Source organism: Bos indicus, chromosome 19 (genome assembly GCF_029378745.1).
Source record: "Bos indicus isolate NIAB-ARS_2022 breed Sahiwal x Tharparkar chromosome 19, NIAB-ARS_B.indTharparkar_mat_pri_1.0, whole genome shotgun sequence".
In the NCBI taxonomy this organism is placed as follows: Eukaryota; Metazoa; Chordata; class Mammalia; order Artiodactyla; family Bovidae; genus Bos; species Bos indicus.
This window is the reverse complement of record NC_091778.1, coordinates 9,993,066-10,000,000: the sequence shown is the minus strand read 5'-3', so window position 1 is coordinate 10,000,000 and position 6,935 is coordinate 9,993,066. Positions and strand designations below refer to the sequence as shown.

The window sequence follows — 6,935 nt, the reverse complement described above, 5'->3', positions numbered from 1 at the left end:
GCATGGTCCATTGCTTGGGTCAAGCTGCATTTATAGGCCATTAGACCATAACATTGTAAAAGAAGGAGTACTCTGCGTGTGTTTTCACCTCTGTACTTGAAACTGCAATTGTGGAAATGATGTTAGTCCCCATTATGGCTCTCCCACTCCAGTGTTCTTGCCTGGAGAATCCCATGGACGGAGAAGCCTGGTAGGCTGCAGTCCATGGGGTCGCACAGAGTCAGACACGACTGAAGCGACTTAGCAGCAGCAGCAGCAGCAGCAGCAGTCCTTGCCTGACACGGTCCCAGTGGGCTGACTATGAGCAAGTCATGTCACTTTCCCTGGGCTGAGTTAGTTCCACTCTTTGAAGATGTCCATGTAAGGTGGGGATGAAGGCACGAAGTCTGGAATGAGACGGTTGGGTCTGCATCCTCACCATTCCCTTGCTAGCTGTGTGACCTGGGGCCATTTCCTAACCTCCTCCAGTTTGTGTCCTCACTTGTAACAGGCGGATATTCATAGTACCTACCTCATGAGGTTATTGTGCCAGTTACATGAGATGAAAGCTCGGTAAAATATCAGCTAGTATGGTTAAGGGAAGCCAAAGGTGCCGGATGCCAGGGACCCGTGGCAAAACTGTGTGCTCGGTACTCTTGAGTCAGAGTGAACACGAGGCCCAAGGGGGCGGGTGGGACGCTGGAGGGGCCTGGGGACCCACCACTAGAGGCAGTCTACGGGCTGACGCTCGCGGCTTTCCAACAATTCAGTTCCTCCCTGGAGACTGCGCCGCCCCCGCCCCCCGCCCCTCGGAGCCGCTTCTGGGCTGCCGGTCGGCTGGGTTCAGGAAGTTCAGCGGCCCCTTCCTGCAGTCTTGGGGGGGGTCCTGGGTCTCAAACCAGAGCCAGGTTTAAGATTAAACTGCTTCCCGTGATGAAACGGCAGTTTCACCTCTTCAAAAAAATTTGAAGATCTCTTCAAAAAATAAATGAAGAAACGCCCCAGACCACAGGACAGTTTGAGGGCTGAATTATTCAGACGCCCGGCTGGCTCCTCGGGACGCTGGGGCCGGGGGAACGAGGGCCCGGCGCGCGCCCTCAGGCTGCGTCGCTGCGCCGCCCGCCCGGCAGCCCCAGGCCGCGGGTCCCGGCGCGGCGACTGTGAGGGCCACGCAGCGCGGCCCGCGGCCCGAGCCAGGGCGAGGAGGCAGGGCCGGAGGGAGGCAGGGCGGGCCTTCGCCACTTTGCCCCCTCGGGACGGCGTCTTCTGACCGGAGGAGCGCCGCGCTCCCGGCGGCTAAGGGGCGCAGGGGACGGGCGGGGCCGCGGGGAGGGTCGGGCCGGGTGTCCGGGCGCCGCGCCGCCGCCTCCCTGCCGGAGGGCCGTGGCCATGGCAACCCGGCCGGCTGCGGCCGCGCGGGCTTTCAAAGGCGGCCTTGTTCCCGGCTGGGGGCCCTCCAGGCCCGGGCAGGGAGGGGCCGCGCGGAGGGGTGGCCTGCGGCGGAGGAAGTGCCGCCCCGCGGTCCCCTCCCTCCCCGGCTCGTTTCCTGGAGGCCCGGGTTTCCACAGCTCCTTCTGGAGAATGAAGAGAAACCTCAGCAGGAGGATGTGTTCAGGCGACAGTGTGTGTGTGTTTCTGTGTGTAACTGAGAGGAGGTAAGAAAGCTTGGTGGGGGGGGGGGGGGGATCACTATCTTGCTGGCCTCCTAGAATGAAGAGTCTGGTGCCATAGACAGATTTTAGCAAGCTAGCCAGTGCCACCTGAAGCAGCTCTTTAAGACTCACTCATCCTTTTGGCAATGAATATCAAAGGAGAAAATATCAGAGAAAATACTAAGTCACTCATTGCTGCTGCTGCTGCTAAGTCGCTTCAGTCGTGTCCGACTCTGTGCAACCCCATAGACGGCAGCCCACCAGGCTCCTCTGTCCCTGAGATTCTCCAGGCAAGAAAACTGGAGTGGGTTGCCATTTCCTTCTCCAATGCATAAAAGTGAAAAGTGAAAGTGAAGTCGCTCAGTCGTGTCCGACTCCTAGCGACCCCATGGGCTGCGGCCAACCACGGTCCTCCGTCCATGGGATTTTCCAGGCAAGAGTACTGGAGTGGGGTGCCATTGCCTTCTCCAAGTCACTCCAGTAGATGCTACTGGAGATCAGTAGAGAAATAACTCCAGAAAGAATGAAGGGATGGAGCCAAAGTAAAAACAATACCCAGCTGTGGATGTGACTGGTGATAGAAGCAAGGTCCGATGCTGTAAAGAGCAATATTGCATAGGAACCTGGAATGTCAGGTCCATGAATCAAGGCAAATTGGAAGTGGTCAAACAGGAGATGGCAAGAGTGAATGTCGACATTCTAGGAATCAGCAAACTGAAATGGACTGGAATGGGTGAATTTAACTCAGATGACCATTATATCTACTACTGCAGGCAGGAATCCCTCAGAAGAAATGGAGTGGCCAACATGGTCAACAAAAGAGTCCGAAATGCAGTACTTGGATGCAATCTCAAAAACGACAGAATGATCTCTGTTTGTTTCCAAGGCAAACCATTCAATATCACAGTAATCCAAGTCTATGCCCCAACCAGTAACGCTGAAGAAGCTGAAGTTGAACAGTTTTATGAAGACCTACAAGACCTTTTAGAACTAACACCCAAAAAAGATGTCCTTTTCATTATAGGGGACTGGAATGCAAAAGTAGGAAGTCAAGAAACACCTGGAGTAACAGGCAAATTTGGCTTTGGAATACGGAATGAAGCAGGGCAAAGACTGATAAGAGTTTTGCCAAGAAAATGCACTGGTCATAACAAACACCCTCTTCCAACAACACAAGAGAAGACTCTTTACATGGACATCACCAGATGGTCAACACCGAAATCAGATTGATTATATTCTTTGCAGCCAAAGATGGAGAAGCCCTATACTGTCAGCAAAAACAAGACCAGGAGCTGACTGTGGCTCAGATCATGAGCTCCTTATTGCCAAATTCAGACTTAAATTGAAGAAAGTAGGGAAAACCACTAGACCATTCAGGTATGACCTAAATCAAATCCCTTATGATTATACAGTGGAAGTGAGAAATAGATTTAAGGGCCTAGATCTGATAGATAGAGTGCCTGATGATCTATGGAATGAGGTTCGTGACATTGTACAGGAGACAGGGATCAAGACCATTCCCATAGAAAAGAAATGCAAAAAAGCAAAATGGCTGTCTGGGGAGGCCTTACAAATAGCTGTGAAAAGAAGAGAAGCAAAAAGCAAAGGAGAAAATGAAAGATATAAATATCTGAATGCAGAGTTCCAAAGAATAGCAAGAAGAGATAAGAAAGCCTTCTTCAGCGATCAGTGCAAAGAAATAGGGGAAAACAACAGAATGGGAAAGACTAGGGATCTCTTCAAGAAAATCAGAGATACCAAAGGAACATTTCATGCAAAGATGAGCTCGATAAAGGACAGAAATGGTATGGACCTAAAAAAAAAAAAAAAAGAAATGGTATGGACCTAACAGAAGCAGAAGATATTAAGAAGAGATGGCAAGAATACACAGAAGAACTGTACAAAAAAGATCTTCACAACCCAGATAATCACGATGGTGTGATCACTGACCTAGAGCCAGACATCCTGGAATGTGAAGTCAAGTGGGCCTTAGAAAGCATCACTACGAACAAAGCTAGTGGAGGGGATGGAATTCCAGTTGAGCTCTTTCAAATCCTGAAAGACGATGCTATGAAAGTGCTGCACTCAATATGCCAGCAAATATGGAAAACTCAGCAGTGGCCACAGGACTGGAAAAGGTCAGTTTTCATTCCAGTCTCAAAGAAAGGCAATGCCAAAGAATGATCAAACTACCGCACAATTGCACTCATCTCACACGCTAGTAAAGTAATGCTCAAAATTCTCCAAGCCAGGCTTCAGCAATATGTGAACCGTGAACCTGATGTTCAAGCTGGTTTTAGAAAAGACAGAGGAACAAGAGATCAAATTGCCAACATCCGCTGGATCATGGAAAAAGCAAGAGAGTTCCAGAAAAACATCTATTTCTGCTTTATTGACTATGCCAAAGCCTTTGAGTGTGTGGATCACAATAAACTGTGGAAAATTCTGAAATAGATGGGAATACCAGAACACCTGATCTGCCTCTTGAGAAATTTGTATGCAGTTAGAACTGGACATGGAACAGCAGACTGGTTCCAAATAGGAAAAGGAGTTCGTCAAGGCTGTATATTGTCACCCTGTTTATTTAACTTATATGCAGAGTACATCATGAGAAACGCTGGACTGGAAGAAACACAAGCTGGAATCAAGATTGCTGGGAGAAATATCAATAACCTCAGATATGCAGATGACACCCCCCTTATGGCAGAAAGTGAAGAGGAACTAAAAAGCCTCTTGATGAAAGTGAAAGTGGAGAGTGAAAAAGTTGGCTTAAAGCTCAACATTCAGAAAACGAAGATCATGCATCCAGTCCCATCACGTCATGGGAAATAGATGGGGAAACAGTGGAAACAGTGTCAGACTTTATTTTTCTGGGCTCCAAAATCACTACAGATGGTGACTGCAGCCATGAAATTAAAAGACGCTTACTCCTTGGAAGGAAAGTTATGACCAACCTAGATAGCATATTCAAAAGCAGAGATGTTACTTTGCCAACAAAGGTCTGGCTAGTCGAGGCTGTGGTTTTTCCTGTGGTCATGTATGGATGTGAGATTTGGACTGTGAAGAAGGCTGAGTGCCGAAGAATTGATGCTTTTGAACTGTGGTGTTGGAGAAGACTCTTGAGAGTCCCTTGGACTGCAAGGAGATCCAACCAATCCATTCTGAAGGAGATCAGCCCTGGGATTTCTTTGGAAAGAATGATGCGAAAGCTGAAACTCCAGTACTTTGGGCACCTCATGCGAAGAGTTGACTCATTGGAAAAGACTGTGATGCTGGGAGGGATTGGGGGCAGGAGGAGAAGGGGATGACAGAGGATGAGATGGCTGGATGGCATCACTGACCCGATGGACGTGAGTCTGAGTGAACTCTGGGAGTTGGTGATGGACAGGGAGGCCTGGCGTGCTGCGATTCATGGGGTCGCAAAGAGTCAGACGCGACTGGGTGACTGATCTGATCTAACCACATGGCAATTTACATCCTTATGTATTAGCGAGTGAATTTTAGTGAGAAATCTGATCTTGAGAGCTCGAATAGCCTTTGCTGTTTTTTTAGGGGAAGTGTGGCCCCTGGGGTTTCCCACCCTTTGTTTAGTCTTTAGTGTTGAAAGTGAAAGTGTTAGTCCTTTAGCTGTATGGGACTCTTTGTGACCCCCTGGACTGTAGCCCGCCAGGCTCTTCTGTCCATGGAATTCCGCAGGCAAGAATACTGGATGGCTTGCCATTCCCTTCTCCATGGGATCTTCCCCACCCAGGGATCGAATCCTTGTCTCCTGCATTGCCGGCAGATACTTTACTGACTGACCTACCAGGGAAGCCCAAGTATAAAAATTGGGAAGGATGGCATGTCTGCTCTCTAAGCAGCTTGTGAGTGATGAATGTATTTCCACTTTGGGCTGCTAGGGGTTAAGAGCCAGATCTTCTTCCTTGACACCTTATCGCTCTTTGTTGGCTTTCTCTGAAGAGGTGGCCTGCAGGAGTAGCCTCAGGTGTGGGGAGTTTGGAAGGCAGGATGTGAACTTGACTGCATCCCATCAACACTGGCCAGGCCAGTGTCAATCAGTTCTCCAGATCCTCCTGGGGAACCCTTGAAGCAAGGTGTGGGGAAAGATTCTTGCCTTTGGGTCTCAGAAAAAGGCTAGTTCTGGGCTTGAGTTTAATTCCAAGTCATGATCAGCCCGAGGGAAGCAGCAATGTCAGGTAGACTGGATTTTCTACTGTTGCAGCTGTGCCTTGGCCTTATGCCTTCCATTCTGGCCAAGAAAGGTGGAGAGGGATCAATAAACTTGAGTACACATAGGCGGGCATCCTGGCCATTTAGCAAAGGGTCCTCACACCCAAGCGACAGCATGGAGTGGGGCTCCTTCAGAGGTTGGGGACTGAGACCAAAGTCAGTCAGACTGGACTCTCATTGACCCCCGCCTCTGTCCCCTTCTCCTCGTGAAGCTTGGAAGATCGTGTTAGTAGATTATTCTTGTCATATACAATTGAATCTGGGAGAGAGGGTGCTACCTGCAGTGGCGTCTTCATCTAGTTGGGGTGGAGAGGGCTCAAGAACTTTCCAAACTCTTCTGATTAGCATGAAATAGGTGTTGCATGGAGCATTGTCTAGAGCTTCCCGAAGAGAAGGGGGAAAAAAATGTAGTTCATGCTTCTGGAGAAATTCCGTCTAGTGGATGAACCAACCAGCACGTTAAAGGAACATAAAGGGCCTGTAAAGTGATAGACATTCTTGTTTACTTGTAGAATCTTAGACCAGAATTAGAATGTGTGTGAGGTGGGCCCAGGTACAGGTGAGTCAGAAGCTCCCCAGGTGTTTCTTACACACAGCCAGGGTTTCAGGCCATCCCCCAGTGCAGTGTTCACAAACGGGGATGGTTTTGTCCCCCTGGAAGACATTGGCAGCGTCTGGAGATGTTTTTGGCTGTCACAAGTACTGACGGGAGTGAGAGCATCTTGTAGGGAAGTAGCACACAGCAGGGTTTGGAGGTAGGAGAATGTGGTTTGGGTTTGCAAAGAAGAAAGCGGTTCGTGGTTTCAGAGAGTCAGCTGAGATCCGGAGTTGGTTTTTCAGCCTGATTCTCCCCAGCGTGGGTTGTGTCTTGTCCAGGCACTTTCGGTTCAGACATCAAGCCCCTCTGGCTGTTTGCTGTGTGTGTCAGTAACCCTCAGGCCCTGTTGTGAGGGAGGTGAAGGAGTTGGTGTCAGGTACCGTCAGCCTCAAGGGCCCAGCCCCGCCCTGAGGACTGCCTTTCCCTGAGTCCATGCATGAAGGAAAGCTGCTGCGCAGAAGCTCGCCTTCCTCTGG

General features: G+C 49.7%; 1 protein-coding gene across 5 annotated transcripts in view; it reads left to right on the top strand.

Moving 5' to 3' along the window:
* CUEDC1 (CUE domain containing 1) overlaps positions 1-6,935 on the top strand; it is an 89,673-nt gene that overhangs the window by 16,010 nt on the left and 66,728 nt on the right. Inside the window, exon 1 of one of the 5 annotated variants that reach the window (XM_019981460.2) lies at positions 1,504-1,634. The exons of the other annotated variants lie outside the window; for them this stretch is intronic. The gene's annotated coding sequence lies outside the window, so the exon portion shown is untranslated. Of the gene's footprint in view, positions 1-1,503; positions 1,635-6,935 lie in introns of those variants that run through there. 5 annotated transcript variants of the gene reach the window in all.